The sequence below is a fragment of the Myzus persicae genome, unplaced genomic scaffold (assembly GCF_001856785.1).
Source record: "Myzus persicae strain clone G006 unplaced genomic scaffold, MPER_G0061.0, whole genome shotgun sequence".
In the NCBI taxonomy this organism is placed as follows: Eukaryota; Metazoa; Arthropoda; class Insecta; order Hemiptera; family Aphididae; genus Myzus; species Myzus persicae.
This window is the reverse complement of record NW_019103015.1, coordinates 184,599-209,752: the sequence shown is the minus strand read 5'-3', so window position 1 is coordinate 209,752 and position 25,154 is coordinate 184,599. Positions and strand designations below refer to the sequence as shown.

Genomic DNA, 25,154 nt, shown 5'->3' with positions numbered 1-25,154 from the left:
CGGCGATAGCAACCACGGCGGCGGCGGCCGCGTCTCCGCGCCACCGCCCACGCTTGCCGCGCGCGTCCGCGGCGGCATAATATCGTTTCGTCTGCCCGTCTGCCGCCGTCGTCCGTCCCTCGCCCGCCCGACGCCGATCGCCACGCTCTCGCTACAACATCGCTCCGGCCCTCCCCGCCGCGGCCGCACTGCCGAAACAACCGCCGCCGCCGCCGTCGCCGCGCCACTCGACGGCGTCGCAACCCGTACACGAGCGCGGACCCGCCACGCAGACCGCGCGACAGTCCGTCGTACGACTACAACTGCAGTAGACCATTGCCACGAGCATTATACCAAGCGCGGTATAACACTGCAGCTCGACGCCGTCGCCTCCGCCGCCGCCGCCGCCACCGCCACCACCACCACCATATAGACATACACACACACGCCGCCCGTCGCGAGACACCTACAGACCGCCGTCGTCCCCACCGCCCCCGTAAGCCCGCCGAATTCGACATTCGAAATTGAAAAATTTTTTTTTTCCGAACAAATTTCGAGGCATCGAAGATTTTGAGGGAAAAAATTTTTTTCTCATCTCAAATTTTTCCGACGTCAATTTTTTTTCTTCAGAATACTTGCGTATATTTTTCATTCCTTCGTCCGCCCGCGAGAACCGGTCCCGTCGCGGTACTGCACCCCACAGACGCCGACGCCGTCGCCGCCACTTTCCGACCGCACCGAGCTCGCCAGCACAAGTCATAACGTAATATATAGGTAAGTACGAATGGACGCCAATATTATGTATTGTTTACATCGTTAATTTGTCATTATTCGTATATAATATACATTTACCTGAACCCGGGACAATATTATTCGTATTACTATAAATACCTGAACAAGAGGGAGGCACAGAAACTGCCTATTTAATATATATATATATATATATATATATATATATATGAAATATAAAAATTACACTTTTGTATTGGCTTATTGTTTAGTAATAATTGTTGCAGTTATAATAGAATTCAAATTTCCGTCTTATCGCGCGGCACGCTTCGTGCGGGTGTGGGTATGTGTGTATGTGTTTTTATTGCACTGATTCTGATAAAAAGAAAAAAAATTCCATAATAGTTCTCACGAAACAAACATTAGTATTGCCATTTACTAGACTTAGATAACTCCGCGGCCGATTAGACGAACAATTTTAAAGTTTTCTGATTTTTCACATCATTTTTTTTTAACGTCTGCAAATTTATAAATTTAAATTTTTTATGTGCCAATCGTGGGACCCGCGTGTAAGTTGATGAGTACCACGCCACTGTAATAGTCTATAACTGTTATAATATTACTATGTAGTATGTACACACATCGTTATGAGACGGTGGCAAACCGTATAAGTCGTTAAAAAAAATACTGCCTATTTAATTTGAAAATTAAGTTGGTAAGAAAATTTATATTGGCACTATTTAAGGGGCCCTGACTCGTATATATTCGGTGCATAGGCACTGTAGTTTTACTGCATTGGAAATATAGTGAAATCCCGTATATTATAATATATATAAAAAACCGTGCATACATTTATTATACTTTATTAACTTTTATTAGAATATCCCCGTGAAATCCGGTCCACGCATACGTGAATGTGTTTAGGTTTAATATTACATCCGTCTAATCCCAAATACTCAGCTCACTTGTCTATGCGAATTAAAAAATTATTATTTAATATTTTGTTTTTATTTTAAATTTAAGGCTACATTCGGTCCGATCTATTAAAACGTTGTAAGCGTATTACACGTTTGTAGCTTAATGTTAACTCGCCAAAATTGTCACTCTCGGCAACTGCAGTATACATATACATTTAGGACACGCACCGTATGCAGCCGAGCACGGCAAATTATTTAGGTACTGCTGCATACGGTCGTACGGTTCGTATGGTCGAGTTTAAAATAGCAGTTAAAAGTTTGAAAAAAATTACCGGTGACCTATATAGTATTTTATTATTATTAAACATTGGCCGAGTATAGGAAGTTAAGCTCCAGAATATCTCTATATATATAAACTTTATATCGAGTAATATACATCCTGCACACACCACACACACACACACACACAAACTTATATATATATATGTATAAAAAATTATTTAGGCCGTTGCAATGCCGGGCGGAGTAACCCCATTTTTTCTCTTGCTTTTGGCAGTATTAAAAAAGAAACGTTTTAGAACGTTCTCAAAATGACGAATTACCATGTTATACCGTAGTAAAATAATTTTTGCGATCTGACTGCGCTTTTTGTGGCACTACGAACATTTAATCATCAAATAATAATATATAAAAACAATATTATGATTATACACTACAGGGGTTGTTGATTTTGATGAATCGGTCGTATGTACGTTGCAGCTGAAATATTCTTTGTACAAAATATATAATTGATTGAAATCGTATTGTGTTTAAGAAATAATGTTGACATATTATATGAATTTATTAAATATTTAAAGTTGTTTGAAGATAGCTAAACAGTTTATATAGGTAGGTATACTTGTATAGTTGAATATACGAATATGAACAATAAGTATAGAAAACATTTGTCACTCTATAGCAGTCGCCGCAGCAGCTCTTCGTTTTTACTTCTATCTCTATATTACGTTCTATCCCCGAAACAATCGCCCCAATTCAAAATTTTTATAGTTTAGTATAGCTCAGTCCCTCATCAACGTGGTACCGCGATCCACTTTTCTGATTAATTTCTGAATGGCCAAATTGTCTTAACCGATATCAATCAACAGAATTGATTATGTTGTTAACCCTCGAGGATATTATTGGATGACCAATCGTATTTCGAGGGCGGGTGTGTGTGAATTTAATATATGAAGCTTAGCTGTTTAATGAAACCCGAGCACAAGCTCTTAGTATCTACCGACCACCAAATATTTTAACAATAAAAAAGGAACGAAGTATCATTTATGTGGGTATTAAAATAAATGACACATAGGTATACTATAGCAAGATGCCAAAATCTCACAATCGTTTTTTATTTTTATTAACTATAGGTACTAATAAAGATATCGACTTTAAGTTATAGATATATTTTATAATGTGCCTACCTATATAATTAATGTTCAAAGAAAATATTTTTTATACGATAGTTTAAAATAATATAGGTATAGGTACTATACAAGGCGTGTTTATAACAGACCATTGTTTGCTATTTGGTAATTATATTTATAATGATACTATAACGAATGATAATGAATTAATTATAGGTAAAAATTGTGTATGTTATACATTATTATTTGTGTGTTCAAAAATGAAAAATATTATATGTTATTAAAATAAGCTAAGTACTTGTATTTTGTGTATTATTATATCGAGATATAAAATTTTTTAAACGCGTTTAGTCAAATAGTAACAACTTTCATATTGTTGTAATAACTAGACTGTGAGTGTTACCATGTTTAAATTATTTTAATATTTTTGGGACGCCATAAGTGTACATTTTCTGCAGATACTTCGACTTTTATATTATAATATAGGCTATTGTAGATTTAATCAAATTTCACCACATATCTATACATAACGATATTATGTAAATACCTGAATAATTTAGCTCTTAAAATTGCTTTTTTAGGATGCAAAGGCTGGCAGAATTAAAATACTTAATAATATATTAATATATACACAATCATGAAATTCATAAAATTATATGAATATACTATGTATAGCTATTTCACATTGTACGCTGAAACGTATATAAAACCATTTACCAAAATTCACATTAAGTTCAATTATATTATAATGAGTCACAGTTGTTATCACAATAATATATTATATACATTATTTTTGTTTGATATTTGTATAACTATTAATGCTAATGTGAAACGGAAATTTTAATTATTTTTAATTTATCACTTATACCAAACCTGATGACGTATTTATATTATAATGAATTGTTATATTTTATGATTATATTTTTTTTGTAATGTGGCGATTTAAAACTGATTGGTATAACGCATAAATTCACAACAATTTTATATAAATATTTTAAATAATATAGAATATAATAAACAGTTTAACGTCAATTAAGATACATATTTTAGTATTTATTCGCATGGTATTTTAATCATGGAATTCGTTTTATAGCTTACAAAAAGTTGATTTCAAATTTAATTTACTCCGGAATTTACTGAGTGCTCCAACTTCTAATTTTATTCGTCAAAGAGAAATCTTTTACTTTATCTTGTCAAACGGAACAGTTGTAGGATAATATTTTGAATTATTCACTGGCTTTTTTAATTGATACTTAACGAACTTTTAATTTTATTAAAATACTTATCGGTTTAGTATCATATATTATACTAAATCGTAAATATTAATGCATGTGATTAATGGTTATAAATTAATTAAAATGGATGTATAAATCATCAATAAATGCCAATAACTATCATTACAATAATAGGACGTTTACAATATTATTATATTTTATTGTTAGAGTTCTTTGAAAATGAAAATTTTAACATAATATGCATTTTACTATCTTAGTGATATAAGTTTTAAAAAAATTGAACGGTTATTTTATCAGCATTTACTTTTTTAATTAATTTAAACAATTTACCATACAAATAACTTGAGCTCAAAAACCGAAAACTCCATTAGGAAGAGCGCAGTAAAACCAAACTTTCCAGTAATATATGTACATAATAATATTATTATTTACGACGTATTTTCAGTGCCGTACAGTTTCATCATGACTCATGTTATAATACATACACGACACACACACACACGCACACGCACGTGCATATATATATTTTTTGTATTTACTATTTTTTATGCAATGATACGAACAAAATTATTAAATCGTTTTTAAATCTCTTAAGCGGCAGAAATAGAGTCGTCGTCAGCGGCAACCGACCGCGTCTTGGCATGGGCGTCTGTCCGTCCGTTCTATTCATCGAGGAAAACCATAATTCCTATTGTCCTTGATGAAAGAAATGTTTTATGCGAAACGTTCGAGCGATTTTTAAAGTGTAAAACGAAGTCGATCCGTACGTTTGTATCGGTGTAATCGCCGAGCGTCGGATAAAATACGGTTAGGCTTCGCTGCCAAGACCGCTGCAGTTTAATAATATGGCATATAATATTATATGACCGAATGTAGTAAAAACAAGCAACGTATCCCGTTTTTGCAAACATTTGCGTTTTATTTATTTCTCCGGTCGTATAACCATTTTCCTCCAAATTATAGATACTCATTTTCTTACACGGTCGTTTCCTTCTAAAAATCAATAAGACTCGCTTTCGTTTTACCTTCGCGGTTGACGTCTCCCCCCCCCTCCAATACAAAACAAAAACAAAAAAAAAATTATGGTAAATTCGGTTTTGCCTAATTTACATAAACTATTTTTCGAATCCTTTAACGATAACGAAATGTAAAACTTTGGAATTCCAATATTGTACACGTTTTTTTTTGTTTTGTCTCCTACTCTCGCGTTTTGAATATTATCATCTGCTGCTGCAGTCGTCGTGTGTGTGTGTAGGTAGGTGTACAACACAGTGTCTTAGGTATTTAAAACTACTCTACATGGGCCGCCGTGTGTAAATAAGCATACAGTGAAGACGGTACACGCACTGCATGCGATTATAACGCCTCGCGCAGCAGCTGTTGAACGCCTAATAATGTCCATTAATGTGAGCGAGAGCCGATAAATAATAATAATGTCATTATTCAATGCTACTCGCGGTAATGGTAAATACGATAAACCGGGTGGCAGGTTGACGGTGGGCGGGGGGAATGCAAAATAGCGTTTGCCGTTCCTCTTCTCCTCGAAACCATATAAATTACGGTATTCCGTTTTATCGTTTAAATTCTAATAATAATGTCCTTATAGCGGAGCGGCGTTATATAGGTACGCCGACGTATCTTCAGAGGGAAAAAAATTCATGAAAAACTCGGTTTGTCGGATCGTATGCATACGCTGCGGGACTTATAATATATACCTACGGCTTTGTTTTTCGAGTTAAAAGATTCCGTTGGGCCGGGGTGATGCGGTTCGAAAGAGTGAGAGAGAGTGAGATAGAGAGAGAGAGAAAGGAGATAGTGAGAGTGGTGAAGAGAGAGGGGGTAAGAGAAAGAGATACCTGACTACTGTGCGCTGCAGTGACACGAGGATAAAAAAAAAATAATAAATAAACGACAATAGACCATTTAAAATTCACGAATGTAAAAAAAAACCTTTATTCAGATTCGAATGGTTGAGGACCGGCTGACCGCCCGTCCGTGGAACAAGTCGGGTAAAAAAAAAAACAAGTAATAGTGTGCAAAAAAAAAAAAAAAATGTTAAAAAAGAAGTATGAATAAACAAGTTTAATATTGAGATTGTTACTTATTACGTTGTATATAAACACACGCAGAATGCAAATAAAAAGAGAGCATAATATTATTAGAACAAACAGATAATGTTGTTCGCATCATCCACGTCGCATCGCTATTACTATATATTATTGCACTGTTTCCGTTTGTGTATAGTTTTCTTATTCCCGGAACAAAATATAATCAAAGTATACTTACTACTCGGTTACTATTATAGCTCCTATACACACGTATATGAGGTACTTGTCGGTTGTTTGAATTACCTCGGAGTTGTGCGATTAAAGTCAAAACCTATCAATCCCGTCCGGTGCACTATTATTTCATTATATTTTCCATCGCAGCAGCGAATATTACCTATCGCAATCGTACAAATAATACGCTTAAATGCCCTTATTATCGTGTTTTCGAGATAAAGTTTCGAAATACGGCCAATTTGGAGGTAGGTAACCGAGCTTTTTTGCGCCCGCCAATACAGTAGCACGTGATTATTATTTATTATTTATATCTCTCACACGCACACACACGCTCGCCCTATCTCTCCGAATGATTTACCCGCATATCCAACCCCAATTAATTAACTCGTAGATTCGGATCTGCTTTTGATTCACGAGGCTCGGTGTCGAGATTAAACAGCGCCCGAGCGTTTAATATGATAATAATAATATGATATCTGTTCATCGATTTTGAATAACGGCAAACACGGGAACAATAATAAAACGTTGTTACACGATAATATTATTACTGTATTATTGTTGTTGTTATTATTATTATTCGACGTCATTCCCTGCACTTCTACGTGACATTCGTTTGAAACGAATTAAATGTAAATAAACATTTTCACTTATATCAATCACGGAACATTTATAAAATAAATTAATTGCATTGTAATTGTACTATATTAAATACTTGAACTTGCACCTCTCAATCTTTTCGTTATGTACTGAAAATAATAATATTATGTTTATATTGTAATATGTACCTACTATGCAACTACAGTCTTTCTTTTTTATTTGCTTGTGATGTTGTTGTTGTTATTATTATTATTATTATGGTAGGTAGATAAGAAATAATAATTAATTATTATGTACATTAAGAGTGTGTAGTGTAATAATAATAATAATAATATATTATATTATGTGAAACACATTTTATTGTTTTTAGTCAACTCGTTTATCGTGTCTTACTGTTGTACACTTAAACTACGTTTTGATTTTTAATGACTTACTAATATATTACGATAAAAAACATAGTACCTATTATTATATTGTACCTTTTAGATATTATTTTAAAACTCGATCGCCTTGATAATACCACCTCCGAGAGTATTCTTCTAAATTGTCTGCTAAATATTGAACCTCTCCGCGAAATCTTTAACTCAATCATTCAAGTACTCGTTTTAACGGGGGAAACAAAAAATTGTATCGGAAGTTTGTAGTGCTTTGAGAAGCGTCCTTAACGAGGCGCTCTGGCTGCCTCGTCGATAACAATATAATATAATACGAAACGGATTATTGTTGTTTTATTGCCATCACGGTACAGAAGCTTTCCAATCGAACACTGCACACACACAATGCACGCGTTTATTTAACCGATATAGGAACTGCAAGCCGTGGAAATACGACCGATTTCGTACGTTATTATTATTATTACTGCTACTATAATGTGACTAAGAAAATATTATTATACATGCGTTGCCTTTTCCCCGATAGAAAAAAATACCTCAAAAAAAAAAAAACCAAACAAACAAAAAATTAAAAAATAATCGGAGAAATCCGTGGGAAATTACGGTGATGGTGAAAATATAATATAATAAAGACTACGCATTATAATTGTAGTCTCGCGTTCATTGAATAATACTATATTATATCGTATATAATATTATATTAAACTGCATAATATTTATGCGCATATACCTACTTAATACTTAAGTGCACGTGCATATAAATATATATACATGTATAAACAAGCGTAAATATATGAAACAGTGTCGTTTGTGCGTTCGCGTTCGAGTGAAACAAAAACGAGCTTAGTGCAAAGTGAATTTTGTATCTACCTTATAATATTGTGTATAATAATAATAATAATAATAATAATAATAATAATAATATCACATCATACGAAAGGGATATAATAGTTAAAAACGACTTTGCTTAGTGCGAAACGGCATTGTACTTTAAGCCTTTTGCGGCGTCGGGATCGTCATAAATCGAAGAACGCCGCCCAGGGAGGAAGGGGTTTCGGATTTTTTTTCTCTCATTTATTTATTTTCTCTTTTCCCCCGACTTCTATTTCTTATCTCTACCTCTGTCTGCTAAAATACCGCTCCGCGAGTTGTATAATATTAAGGCGGCGGTGGCGTAATCATTTCGGTATTTTTTTTTCTTCCAGAAAATGCTATATAATATAAATAGTATACATACCACACATTGAGTATGGTTTACGGTTCTTTCTCCCCAATAGCTCGGCGCAGAGCGATAATTTTGATTGTGATAACATTGATTTCGTCCGAATACGACCACAACCGCGGACGAGTGCTGCAGAGTGGCTGTGCACTGCCCGATCCGACCATTACGTAGGGTGAATGATACAAAAAACAATAATAAAAATCATCCCCAGTGTGTAATGAGGAAAAAAGCTTTTTCGTTATAAATTTTCTATCGCCAGAAGGTATTTTATAATTACAACGTTACACGAAGAGATTACATATATAATCTGTTAGGCTGTTAAAAACAACTTCAAACGGTGGGTGAAAAAAATTGAAAGTTGAAAAATGTGATGTTTGTCGAAAATAATATACCATTCACAACGTGCGATTTGTCAACGTAAAAAATAAACTAGTGAAATGTTCCGGAAAAACGAAAACTGTTATCGATTCGGCCAGATATTGATGACGAGTTTAGTGGGGAGAAATCAATGAGATGTGATAGTGTTTATAGTAAATATTATGTGAAAATGTATACAAAATTTTTCATCAGGGTTTGTAATATTATGTCACTATTATCGAAGGTTAGGATGTTTTTTGACGTAAACGGCCGTCGAATTGACGTCGAACTACAACGATTTCGACAGCACATATTATATTATACCAGCAACGTTGCAGTCAATATTACATTGTACACGTGACGACCACTTAAAATGTATAATATATAGGCAGCCTGATCAAAACCACACTACGTTTTTTAAAAATAAAAATATTCACCCTTTAAAATTATATCTGAGATTGGTCGTTCTTTAGGCCATGGCGTTATTACCAAAAGTTCATTTTTTACTTAAGATATTCATGAGATCATAGTCTTGATAGCGTAATATTTGCATTTTAGATAGGCCACACGATAACAAACGATTTTAGATATAGACCATGATAACAGTTTGGTTTTTTACCAGGCAGTGAACATGTCGTTCCAACCTCAACATTTACAGCACGGTCTCACACATCTTCAAAACTCGATTTCGTCGATTTATTATTATAAAACGCAAGTTCCAATATCTATTATAGATTGACCATAACCGTTTTTGTAAGCATAATAATATTACTATCATAATAATAGGTACGTTACGCTAGCAAGTCTTATATAGTTCCGCGGTGTCACGTCTTGTCATTATACAACCGTTTAATCCGTTAGCGCTCACATTGTTATATTATTATTTAGCTAAATTATAATATGTGCACATACGTACGGCGTGACGGATAAGTCGAGGCAGATGTCGTGGTCAACGCATTGCCACTGCAGCACTACTTGATGATTGATCGGCCTATAATACGACCTGTGTGGCGTAGTTTTGGGGGCGGAGAGGAGAGAAAGAGAGAGAGATCGTTGGGCTTAGATTTAGAGCTCTACATACGTCTTTACATACAGGTCAGGTTTAAAATATTAAATTCTTTATACGTAAGCGAGTCTTCAACTATTTTCCATGTCGTTGTCGCCATCATAAGATATAGAATTGACAATAGTCGTAATAATCGTTGATCAAAGATAGGATTCCTAATGTAATAAATATTACATTTTATATAAGACCTTATTGTTTACTCATCATCTCTAACCACACAAAAGTGATGTCACTGCAGTAAATTATTTATTTTATCTTTCGGAATCCTTCTCGCTAATTGTACATGCGTGGTAGACTGAAAACACGGTTAAGGTCATTAATGGGACGATGCGAGAGTCGTACAATAAGTGCAGGATCAGCTTTGTTACCTATATAGTATATATATTATATATATATATATATATATCGACAGAAAAAAAGGATTAGGTACTTATTGCAGACCTCGTAGGCATTGTTATATTAATTGAAATTTTAATGTATTGCATTATGTTGTTTGACTGTTAAACATAGTAATGTGTTTTAAACAATTGATTAATAATCAACACTATTTACTGTCTATGACACAAGTAAACAGTGTCCCTTTATAGAGGCGGCCGGTAGAAAAACGGCTAAAAAAGGGTAAGTTTTCGCCCTCTCCCCACACTTACCCAAAGCGAAATAAAGTCCAAGTATACGCCACTGAGTGTCATACATACTCATAAATAATGTTATATTACAATCGACTTACGCAATATGTACAATTTATGTTATATCGTGAGGACGAGGATTTCTTTATTTTATAAACGTGCGTGTACCGCTGCCGAATAAATCGATGGTTGTAATATAATAACATAATAAAGTCACTGTCGGAAAGCAAAAAGCAGCTAACGAGCTGTGTCCTGAACAAAAGTCGATCCATATTGTTACATTTGCATTTCTGATGTAATTTTTTTTTCTCATTTTCCATATTTACATTTATTACAAACAATACGATATGATAGAATAAATGTTAATAGATTATTAACATTTATTCTTTTGTAAAATATGTCTATAATATCCACAGTGTTATTGAAATGGACCGATTTTTCGATTTTATTTTATACAATAACACTGCAGTTTTATTTCATGTTTGCCCGATGTGTTATGATTGTAATCATTTTTAATTTATATTAAATGTGGTGACACATAATTCTAACACGGATTGTTTAGTGTCTATAACAATATCGTAACGAACAAATTTCTCCGAATTCAGTTTATCGGTACACTCCACAGCGACTTCGGGTAAAATTATCTCTATTTTTCGTCGGGACACAACCAGCAGCATGTGTCCCGCTGAAATGTACCGGAGACGACACTAATCTGATAAAAAAAACAAATAAAAAAAACCCAGGAGGGGCACATTTCCGTGTTTGGGACACACCACTTACTCGTTTGCAGTGAAATAAAAAAAACCGTCCGCGCAATACGCGGTCACCAGCTGCAAGTCGGCCAGTCGTTCCGTTTTTTAACGGCGGCGTCGGCGGTCTTGGCACCCGGCGAGCGCAGCCATAGCGTCTCCACCGACGGCGGCGGTTAGTCTGGCCGAGAGGGTGGGTAGATAGGCAGGTATAGGTACCTACTAGGAGTGTACCGGGCGGGTGCGAGCACAAAGGAAGAATATTATTCTATTATCGTGTGCAGAAAAGTTACGACGTCCGAGTACAATGTTTTTTTTTTATTATTATTATTATTATTATATTCTTATTATTGTACTCTCGGGTGCCTATATATATACCTACTCTTTCGTCTATTCACTATTATAGTTATACCTAACCTATTTGCGTTTTTATTTTGCGTGTATTATGATATTGTATTTAACGTACTATTATAATAGGCGTGTCTGGGCGATGCAATATTCAGCAACCTTGTTACCAGTTTGGCTAACTATTTATAGGTATTAGTTTGTTCGCTCAAACTATAGTAGATAATTTGCTCAAAACTGCAACACGCCAAAAACAAGCCTAATATTATGTGATTATTTGCTATTGTCTTACGAGTGCTGCGACTCGAGTGTTAAATTACGATAAATTCGGCGCAGGTACCTTATAATAATATGATATTATCTATAAGCCCAGGTTTAACAATATAATGTCATATTATAAAACGGCAGGTGGCAAAAATCCTTTAAGGTTTCTTGTTGGGGGGGGGGGGACGCATCTAACGCCCATGACAGCATCGCAAATAAAATCCAAAAGATTATCTATTAATTAATTATGAAATTATGGATTTTTTGTAAACTTGAGCCCACGCCGCCTCACTCAATTACGCTTATAAACAGTATTAACCGGTGTACGAGTATCCCATGTGGATATTATAATATATATTTGAGTTTAAATATAATAACATTATAAATGTATAACCCCGAAGACGGCCGAGTAGTACCTAAATTATGAATAATTATATAACTCGATTAAAGAAGGCTAAAGAAAATAAACTAGTTTTAGCTTAAGCGAGTCAAAGAGACAAAGAATAATATTTGATTAAATTTTTGAAATAATATTGGGTAAGGGTTAATTACAAAATAAAACTTAAATTTATACTTTAACGGAGTTATTTATTTTGTTCACGCTGCATCAATTTTACCATGGTCGGTTCTGATGTTAGGCTGACGGGTACCTCATCTGCACAAACTAAATAAAACATTAATAAATTAACAAAATTATGTAATGCGATGGGTAGACAATGTTTGATTTCAGATTCGTTTACAATATTTTGTTTAAAACTGTTAAGCTCAATAATTGCGCTCCAGTTTAAAAGTTCTTAAACTCGTTAGAATAGTTATTAATTAAAATATAGAAATACCTAACCTTTAATTGATAATATGTTTTTAGAAATTTAATTAAGTCTTTATAAGAACCGAAAGTTACTCATCGTCGTCTCTATAGGTACGTCACAAGTTCAAACTAACAAAACTTCGAGTTGAAAAATCCAACTCGCCGTTTCCCGTGATGATCATATTCCATTATAAATTCCATATTTATCAAATGGAGGTAAAAACTATTTTTTTATTTCTTTTGCTTGTCGACGGTCAACCTCACCTATTGCAGAAGTTGTTGTTCTAATATACTCGCGCATTACATCGACACAATATGCCATCCAACAAATGATAGACAGCGGCTATTAACAATGTTTTGTTGACTAGGCAAAACGAATAATAATATTATATTATTGTTTACCGGGGAGACAGTCACACGGATATAGTTGTATAAACGAGACTGCGGCGGTGTGTACGCCGCCACCGCCGCCCAGTGACACGTCTTTTTTTACGCCGCATTTATTTATAAAGAATACCAAAAGAGGGTATATATTTCGGGATATAAACTCAATTTCAAGGGTGGATTTGAACCTAAAAATTATCCCTAAAATATGACCTTTGTTTTGCACGGTAGCACCTCTGCGGCAGTGTGAATTACGTTATCCTTTGAAACGAGACATTTTTTTTTTCGTATTCGCTCCACCACTTCTCGTCCCTTTCATTATAACGTAATACTGTGTGTGTGTGTATATAATATATATATATTATGTACATCATAGGTATTCGCAACGTACTATACCGTGTTTATGGTTTATACCTTCTGACGTATAAAAGAAAAAACCCCGGAACGCATTAGATATTTACATAATATTGTAATTTATGGTACATCGATGCAGAAACATTAGTTTTACGTTTTTCCGTCATGAGTTTAGCGAAATGAATAATATTAGCGAGAGAAATTCGGTCAGTGAGGGGGTTGACTTTTTTATTCCAGTTATTTAGACGTACACCTATTATGTATGGACATCCGCTCGTCTGCCACATTTTATCTAACAAATAGCAATATATTAATAGGCATGTTTACGTTTACATAACTTTTAAGAAATGTATTACATTGCAGTAATTTGTAGTTTGTAAAATATTATGTCGTGGGTGATGTTTATAATTTTAATTCTACCTTCAATCTCCTTTTCATAATATTTACAAACGCTATAGTATGAGCTTCAGTCATTTTATAGTAGAAAAATTGTCTGGAGGTGTTGTCACTATGTATTATTATTCCCGCGTAAAGTTAAATATAGTTGTAAAAGGAAGAGCAGATAACAACTATTGATCTATACGATTTCGGCGGTTTATAAGCCGAACGTAAAAAATATTTGGTATCGATCACAGTGGCAGATTTAACGGTCGGTCTTTTATTCGACAAATGCTCACTGGGAGGGGAGTGGGGTATCCACCAATATTTTGTTCTAGAGACCATCTAAATTACAGCGAAAAGGCCAAAGGTTTTGAGATATTTATGTATATGTCATGACACACGGATAAGTGTTGCACAAGGCACATCTTGTGTTTTTGCTGACTATCATTTCAATCTCAAATCCACCACCGATCGACCGTCGTAATAATATAATATATCACATTCTTAATGCTTCACAACAACCTAATATTGTTGAACATTAAAGTTAATTATTATTTATAATTATTTATAATGTGTGACAAAATGTAACACTATAGATTTATGTCCACCAAAATATATCTCTCGGTCGTTTTAAAATGTGCTCATTATAATACATAATTATTATTGTCTGATCGAAGGGACTTGCATGTGCGGTGGTTTTGTATGCATAAAGTATATTATATTATGTTTTCCACCTGCTGTTATTATTATTTTCCCCTGTTATTCGATACTTGAACGCGACTAATTAATTATGAAATTTAATACAATGAGGTACTTTGAGGTCAGACAAAGACTGCTTTTTTTTTCTAGATAAATATAAATTAGATAACAGTTCAATACCGTCCAATACCCGTTTCAGACATTAAACGCTCGCACCACGGGATTCATAATTCAATTATTTCCATTCACGACCTCGCGCACCGTTTGAAAGCGAATTGTCAGTATTAATTTGGTGTAATTCCGACCGGCAAAAACGATCAAATTCTCGTTTGACAGAATTTATCGCTATTATTTTTTTTTTTTTTTTACAAAATATTTATCAACCGTTCTCCGATTAGTCACGTACTTACATCAATTAAAGGTAACGGACGAATGTATAATTATACGAAATATGGCGTGTATAAAAGGATCTGCTTCCTGCGCAGTTGCAGTATACTTATTCAGAACTTCTGCAATTCTGGAATAATAAATAAAAAATTATCCACGTCGATCATGATACCTCCTCTGCTGCTCAGTTATTTCATTTTGAACACACAGACAACTCTTCGGCTCTAAAAGCCGTAAAGTTCGAAGGCACCGCGGTATTATTATACATCAGGTATTATAATATATCTATAATATTGTTTTCAAAGTTCTCTTTTCGGCTGTTTCTATGCAAACAAAAAGAGAGACGCACATTTTAATCTCTCGACGGTTTTATTATATCTATTGTACCGGAAAAGTTGAAACCATTATTGTGTTCTATGTTATCATATTATATTATATTATATTATCTATATGTAACTCAAAACAACATAGTTCCTCGAACGTTTGATCTCGGCAGAAGTTTTTTTTTTTTTCAAGAACCATGAAACAACGCAATGATTTTATTTCCGTTAGAATACAACGTTTAAAAAAAGTATAGCTTACTATTCAATATTAGTCATTATACCGAGAACTCATGGTTATTAAGATTTTATTGCAGACTGGTACCCGCAGCCGTAATCTGGGAGTTTATCAACGGAACACCAAATTCAAACTTTTATTTTCAGAAATCAGACCTGAACAGTTTTCTGTTTTAATTTTAATTTCATCCCACTTGATTCGTGAACGCCAACATGTTTTCGTTTCTAAATGCAACTCTGTTTTGTCTGGTAGAACAATGGTCGTGCAAAACTAAACGCAATCGAAATCGCAGAACTTTCGACTTAAAATCACTGTGGCGCAAATGGAAAAAAAACCCAATTAAACCTGCAAAATTAATTTATGGTAGCATTATGATCTAGAATTGTGGACAATGTTATGGCGTTCGGTGTACGAGTGGAAAAAAAAACGCGTATTTGTAAATTGAAATTAACTTTGTTTAGTTAAAGTTAACATGTATAATAACAGTATTACACAGAACCGCGTGTCAGTAAGAATTAACAACAAAGTAGAAAAGTGAATTCATTAAAATATAATATTGCTCTCGTTTCGTGCGGTGGAATGAAAAGTGAGTGAAACAAAAATAATAACAATAATAAAAATAAAACTTCGCTATTAGATGACGACATGTTCACATCATAATAATATGGAACAAAAATATATAAGTCATCGTCCTGGCCCCGGATAATATTAATAATGTATCATAATATTCTGAGCTGGTTGTATTTTGACCCGTAAGTCATCACAACCGCGAGCGTATGACACACTACCTACCCATGTATATACTCTTGGAACGTATAAACGCCATGTCGTATCCACCTCGCGCACGAACGAAATTCGATCAACCGCAATACAGCGGTATTGCAGACGCCCTCTGCGGGGGGCGCAGGTGCCTCCCGAGTGAGCACACCATATCGTACCTAATAAATATGACGTGTATTTTGTTTTGGGTTTTTTTTTCACTCTGACGAGTATCGCACCGCAGCTGCGACTCAGTGATATTAGCTTACGTCCAATATTATTTACATTATTAGCTTCAGTCGAAACGTTTAGATTTTTTTATGATTTTTTTAACGATTTATTAGATTTTCGAAATAAAACGGCTATCGGTTGGTTTTATATTTTTATGAATATTTGTAGTTTACCATCTCGTTTCTGTCTTTCCGTATAGTACCACTTGATAGTTTTAGGAATGTGGAAAATTCGTTTCTGACCTCCCGGTGGTGGTAACATTTGCAGGACAGTCGTGTGCGGGACGATGACAATAATGTGTTCGACTGTCTTATAATATTTTTGACCATATTCGTACATGTTGCACGCGATGAACATACAATCTCGGAGGTTTAGTATTTGCCATCGGGTAGGTATATGTGTGTGTGCGCGTCATCTGCTCATGTCTCCGTGAGTATGAGACCCTCCCCGTAATGACCAATATTCCGAGCCTACAAAAGTGACACTATTTTCTTAGACATAGACTAAGATGACGTTTTATAATTCTCATCGTCGTCTGTAGCAGCTTTCCGACAGGTGTCCGCGTGCGATTATAATATCGTTGCAATTACTGTATTATATTTTATATTATTTTTAAAACGGAATATTATAACAATTGCCATTAATACCGTAATAATATATTGACGCGTATTTTATACTTTTAAGTCTTCGCTCGACTCCCCACACCACCACCCAACACTCGGACGACTTCCATATATTACTTCGTATTTACAATAATATTATATCGTTTTGATTTATGCCCGTACGTCGTATTAAACAATCATCATCCGAACTAAACCGCTGAGAGGAAACTACGCGTACCTATATAACGTATAATGTTACTGTTATATATATACATTTTACACCGGCGCAGGCGGTCGCGTCTATCGCAGGACGAGGATCCTGCACGAGTATAATAATAATAATAATAATAACAACATTATAACACTGCGCTGGGATAACTTTTCGTATAACAATTTCCATCCGACTTCGCCTCCGATATGATTTACTGCCCCGCTACTGGCTAACTATACATAGGTAGTAGTAATAATGTGTTCGTAACTAACGAGGGATGCTTTTTGTATATAACACTTTGATATCGTACTCTTTTAGTCCGTATAATTTAGCTTACCTTCTACTATTTGAGCGATCCAGTTTTATGGTTCTCTGCATACGGGGGGAGGGGGGGACGACTTGGGGAAAACCCGATCATCGAGAAAAAAGTGTTACCGTGCGTTTGCGAAGCAAAATCGATAATATTTTAGACCTCTTGAAATCTTTATAAAAAAAAACAAATTTTCTTGCTAAACAATATTTTTGGTAAGATAGTATTTTATGCGTTATGACTCGTACCCAACTCGCAAATAAAAATACATTTTTTTCAATTTTTTTGTACTGTTATAATACAATAATTTTTGCTCGACCATGTCCTGCCGATTTCATCACATGGCTAAATTATAGACAGAGTGTCATCCTCGTCGTATCCGGTCCATCATCCTTACGATTCGTTACCAATCACCATCTATACAGCATGTAGGTCCCAAGGTCCCAACCGATCGTATGTACTGAAATATATTTATTTATTTTCATTCTTCGTTACTGCTGCAGAGCTTGATTACTATTCGACGAATAAAGTTTATTCCAATTTATTGGTAAATAACATCATATGTTTGCTAGGGGTATTTTAATCACCGATTTCTATATGTTTGCAAAATTATTAGAAGTACGCGATTTATTTTTCTTCCATATTGTATATATTGTATAAGTTAACCGGAAACTTCTCGCTCCAAATGTGTGTTCGTTAAGTTGCTTATAATGCAATTTTATGTCCTCCCGTCTTTAGAATTTTGGTTTCCGTATGCGCTATATAGTGTTCATCAATACCGATAAATCAGCTGTACTCATTTATTTATTTTGCATATTATATATGCATATACATCACACTCGCTATTACCCACACTGTGTTATTATTGATAAAAAAACATATTTTATGTAATCATAATAGTCGATAAGAAATCTGTGCATGAATTCTTTCCATCGAGTTGGTGTCTACATTGCAGTTCTTTATAGCATATACGTTTTTCCATCTTCAAACAAACTATAATTCTTTTCATGAAAACAGATACCTACATAAAAATGTGAACTCTTTTGAAAAAATTATTTCCTTTGCTGAATATGTTATAGTAATAATTCTCCTTTACTGGCGAATACAATTTTATATGCGACCCTTTTTCATTTGCGTTATATATAATATTATACTACCTACGTATATCGTCTAAGGTGTGATGGTATAGCCATTTTTAATTATATAGAACGATATAAACTCAGATCGACTGCAATAAACAACAATTATAGATGGAAACGAGCAAATAAATTTTTAAAAAAAAGTTATGTAACTCTAGCCGATGTACAATAGGTATTGACCGGACATTAATATTCTATAGTGCCCAACAAGCAAACAACTTTTGTTAAAGCATCACTAAAACAATATAAGTATATATTATTATTACTATTTATTGGTGGCATTTAATTTTTTTTAATCAAGCACAACTTCACTGGCACGAGACTGTATGCGCGACACACTCACCGAATTAAATCAATATCCGGGATAAAATTAATCAAAAGTAATTGAATTATTAGTCCACAAAATGCACTATATTTATTGCAATATTGTAATAATTGGTACTCGCGTTAAAATGTATAACATTACTAAAAACAATTATTATTTTTGCTAATTATTATTACCATTTTGGTGTGCGATTTTTGTTGCATAACCTGGAAATCTGACACGCCCGAAAAGTTTGTTTTTTCTGACTTTTCGTTTCCACCAAACCCGAGCCGAACAAAGTTCGTGGATGTATTGTTATTTGTCGGTGAATCTACTGTACTGCACCAGTCGGTTGTAGACATAAATAATAATAATAATAATAATAATAAAAATAATAGCTTTATTTCATGTTGCATAACACATCAAAAAATGTCACAACGAAATACACGCTTACTCGCACGCGATTCGAAAAATCTAATATATATAATATTGCGAGTGTGTGAGACGGGTATTTCGACCATATTATATTAATGCGACCCGAAATATGTATGAGCTGCGAGAGTTGGCCGATTTGAAATCGTCTAATATAATCCTTTTTGCATGGAATAACACCGTTGGTAAACATGTGTAGGTACAGGGTGATTCACCACACACGCTCACCCCCATTTCTCCTCTTAATCATTCTTCAGTTATCCAAATTTCTCATTTATTCTTCTTAAATGTAATATACTTAAAGACCACATTTTCAAATTTTCGAATTTTTTAATACTACTCAAAACGTGGCCTGATGGTGATACATGAACTTCTGTTTTCCGAACGAAAATTCCACTTTTGAAAATTATTTAGAGGATCATTTTTTGATAGTATTCATTTTACTGGGACCATATTAACAAATTATAAATGTGGATAGATTAATAATTATTTGATATTTAATTACGGTTCGAATTTCGATTTTGAAAAGACGAAAAATTTCTGAAAAATTGGTTTGCCAAATAATTTATAACAGAAAAGATCAGAGTGGTTATCATTTGAAAAAAAAACAAAACTTTGTTTCTACACATGACACTCCTTGAGTAGTATGAAAAATTTCGATAATTTGAAAATATGGTCTAAAAGTACCTGTATTATAGCTGAAAATACCTAAGTCTGATTTCGAGTGACCGATTTTTTGAAGAAAATCGGAGCCGAGCATGCCCGGTGAATCACCCTGTACATGCATTACGCACAGCAGTGTAGTAGTCGTAGGGGGTCGGATATACAAAACGGTTTCGGTTTTTTGTTTTTATGAATTTATAATATTTAATCTCGCCGTGTGCCGTGCAAATTGTTTTAAAAATGCATCGACTAAAGCGAAAACGACAAAGGAAAAAAAAACGATACGCTTGCAGCTATATGTGTATTATATTTAAGTGTGCTATCCGTGTATAGTCGTGGGCAATGGCCGAAATCAATATGAATAATACTCTTTATTACGGTCGTAATACGAAATGAAACAGACTGCGGCGGACGGACACGTGTGGACTGACTGTCGGGGGAAGATGACGTGTTGCTCAGGACTGCGGTTCTTCTAATAATAAATGTGATGTCATTAGTTACTGTTCATTACAATATATTTTACAAACCGTAATAGCATGTTATTATTATAGTTATTACTATATCAAGAGACGCCGACGGTCGGGTGGAATTTTTTTTCGCCACCCACGCAAAATGTTGACATTTTTTTCATGCTCGTCAAAAGTGTGGCCCACTGCTGCAGGCGCAGTGACCTATTCTGTGAACACGTCATCGTAGTTTATAGTTTTATTTCATTAAACTATTATAATATTGTGCATTACTATACGTACCTATAATGTTGTATATACCGATATAATCGGATTATTGAAATATGGTTTTTAAATATTATCACTGCGAAATATGTTTTTCAAAAGGTATGCCAAATATTTCAACGGATTTGTATAGATAAGTAGATAAGTAATCGCATATTATATTTTGCACACGTTTTACAGCAGTCGTCAAAGTTTTGCTCATCACACTATAGGACTGCTAGGAATGTTGTGTTAGAAACAAAGTTAGGAAAATTCGCGAATGATCAAAAAAAATAAAAATTTTAACTATGCATTTTTTTAATTATTTTATAGCAGCGAAAAACTTTTGATTGTTTATTTAAATAGTTGATAGATTAAATGGTAGAGTAGTAATATTAAAATATGTAAATAAAATAACATACATCGTTTTGAGTGTTTTGACGTTCGAATGATTACCATGATGAATGATGATCCAAATCACTGAATTATTATTTTAATTATTTTTAATCGTTTATCGATTTGAAAATATATATGCACGTTGCATACAACCTTAAATTTAGGATATCATGTATACCTACATAATATGATATTGTCATAAATCAAATAGTTCAAAGCAAAAAAAAAACATTGTATCGCGAAAAACTGTTGAAATACAAAGTCGAATTTAGCTGCTGTATTGAAAACCTTGAAGTTTGATTGAGATAAAAAAGTTGAAAATGCAAATTAAAATTTTACACACTCTATGAAAAAAAAAAATAATACAAAATACACAAAACGAGTCTTTAACAAGACGAACATTATGGCATAATTGGTTTTGAAAATCAATGGCAAGCGTATTTGAAATCCTATACGTCCTACCTATTCATCACTACTCGAATTAAACCGGCTTTGATAGAGGTTAAAATTTAATGGACCATATTTAATCTGAGCCTCCCCAGAAATCGTATATCAAACGTTCGGCCACCAGCATACAATATCTATCGCCTCAAAAGCGGTCCCAGTAAAATAATATTCGTTCTGTATGCCAGTGGACGACGTTTTAAATTCAATGCACTGCAAATAATATTTACTTGTTTTAATTTCCAGTTGGATTTAATTAGAGAATACCCATAAAGTGTAACCACGAAAATGCGTGTAAACAAGTGAAAGTTGGTATTCTCTCGGTACAACCACGTCTGAAATAATAGGCGGTATTCGTTTCGCAGATATTTTATCCGGCACACCACGGTCGTCGGTTTGTGCGTGCACAAAATTTGACTCTTTCAATTAAGTTTATTATTATTATCAATTTGCGAAATTACCACCCTTGCCATATTATATTTTGTGTTTATGCACGAGCGGAATTCATACAAAGCACGTCGTAGTAATATAATATAAAACGGTGACTATACTTTTATATTTGTTTACATGGTTTCACTGATTTTCTAGGTAGATTTTTGTGTTTTTGAAAAAAAATATGTTTATTTTAATACCTACATTTTTAGTTAATTCATTAAACATCATGATATGCAGCATGTATTCGTGTACTCAAAAATATGAATCGGTAATACATGTACTAAGAATTCAAAAATATGGAAAATTATGCGAAATAAACTTTATATGTTTATGGTTTGAAAGGGACATCAATAAAATATAGTATTTATTCGTAAACAACGTTTTTGATGCCTTATTCAAAAAATTCGGTGAATAAAATATTAAACAAATAGATTTGATTGGTAAGCGTTCAAATAGTTCAGGTGAGTGGAGTACAATTATTATCGAGGGTCACGCCGGTAAATCCGTGATCTTTGCTAGTTGTCAGAACTTAAAATTCACTCAAACAAAGAACAATTTATACTGCACATATGGGTATTATGTGTATCAAAAGAAAAAAATGCTTTCAAAAGTACAAACATTGAATCGGACAATTTACTATTATACGGTGTGCAGTTAAATGGATCACTTCGTATACACATTAACTGCACGTGGTACATAAATAATATTATATTATATGTACAGGGTAATTCACTAAGCACGCTCAACCCTATTTTTTCCTTTCATAATGAATTTATTCAAATTCTGATTCTTTGAATTTTTAAATATATTACCTACTCAAGGACTATAATGCTTTCGAGTCCTTGAGATTTTTTGTACCACTAATCACCTGCAGAACCCCATATCTTTCAAATTAATTATCCTCAGTACATTATGAGTTGAACAACTCAAAAACTACTCTTTAGAATTTGATTTTGATAAACGTCAACATTTTCAGAAAAAAAAACAACGATTTCCGCCAAATAATTAAAAGTATTAAAGGGGGGAGGGGTGGGGTTGAAGAACAGGCGTTTGATCATCCACACGTGTCACTCGTCCTGAAGACGTACGGTGCAAAAAATGTCAAGAAACCACGTGGAATTCAAGTACATATATACCTACCTTGTAAAAAATCCAAAAATCACATTTCGAATGTGTGCATTATTATTGAAAGAGATGTATCTGGGCCGAACATGTGCTTTGCGAATCACTCTGTATAATATGCTTAATCAATTCCATTAGTATATGAGGTTATACTTGTGTATTATTTTATATGTAGATGCGTGTGTGTGTGTGTGTGTGTGTGTGTGCGAGAGCGTAATAGCGTGTAATACTCGCCAGTTTATATATATATATATATATATTTATACATGTCCCTGCCCAGCCGCCTTTCCCGCACCTCCCCCTCGAAACGGGGACGGGAAGCGATCGTAACGTTTTATCACACTCCGCAGCAGCGGGGATACAACAACGGCACACTGTCGGTGAGTACGTACACAAACGACATAATATATTATTATATTATGTGTAACGTACACGCGGTACGTGTTTACAGGGTGAGGGGGGCGGGTTTTCCCTCGAAAGTCCACAGGGGGTGTTCAACGTACGCCCCCGGGGCCGGTTCTGGTCGGCCGAGCTTTTTTCAACCGGCCCGCCAAGCTGACTGATGTTTTTTTTTCAGCTCCGAGATCCCATTATATGTACCTATACAGCTTTATATTATATCATCCGAGTTGTTGTTGTGTGCGAACCAGTCGGGTCAATGTGAAAAGAAAATTATTTTCCCTCCGTACGACATCGTACACGGCGGCGAAATAAAATAGGTATAATGAAATGGTTCATCTGTCTTTTCAATCTCATTCCGTCTCCTCTTATGCGCCTGCCCTCTCCCAAAACAATTATTTGGCCCGCGATGCCGTATCTCGGATTCGGTCTGACGTAAAGAAAAAAAAAAAGGTCTCCGACCCGTGGTCCACACATAATACGCACTGTACAATAGGTATGCAACGTATAGACGATTCCATTACAATCTTGAAGCACGACTTTTTCGATTTGAATTCACGAATAAAATGCCCTAAAAATGATAGAACCGGGAAAAACCAGGAATTCTGATGAAAATAAAACTCGACGGGTCCACTTTCATTGTGACGTGAAACAGATTCGTAACAAGGCTGTAGAGACGACCACTAGAGAAACATTCAAAGCTTGCACCCCAACCCTAATTTTAATATTACACTCCGCATAGGTGCACATATTTACAGTCTTAAACTAGTGAGTGCCAAAATGTTGTACCCCAAAGCGACCCAGGGGGGATGGGTGGCCTATATCTACGGCTATACGGTTATACGCACCAGACATCATTTAATTTAGTTACAAATAAAATTATGAGTTAGTACATTCAAAAAAAAAAAAACAAACTAGTGAATTTAATTTTCAATAAAGAATATGGTTTTGTCCGATATAATATTGTAACAGATTATTACGACGATTATTACCTATACTTACCGAATTCTTCAACGGACAAGGGATGCAATCCCACATTTTCTGCGTCTCCGTTGTTTTTTATTTGTTTTATTCGATTTAAATAAGCTAAACATATATTTAAACAGGAATATACATGCCCATGGCATCAGAGCATTTATACCAATATACAATCTGGAACAAACTCATTCTTATAAAAGCAGAATGACACTTTAAACAGTCTTTTTTTTTCAAAATAATGCGGTTGTGTTAATTAAGGATTTGGGTGTGATAAGCACCCCT

The 25,154-nt window shown here is 34.4% G+C and overlaps 1 protein-coding gene across 2 annotated transcripts in view; it reads left to right on the top strand.

Moving 5' to 3' along the window:
* Positions 1 to 260: 260 nt before the first annotated feature.
* Positions 261 to 25,154, top strand: part of LOC111033566 (protein muscleblind) — a 179,679-nt gene continuing 154,785 nt past the window's right edge. The window contains exon 1 of one of the 2 annotated variants that reach the window (XM_022314359.1): positions 261 to 753. The gene's annotated coding sequence lies outside the window, so the exon portion shown is untranslated. The remainder of the gene's footprint in view (positions 754 to 25,154) is intronic. The other variant, XM_022314357.1, reaches the window with a different exon arrangement.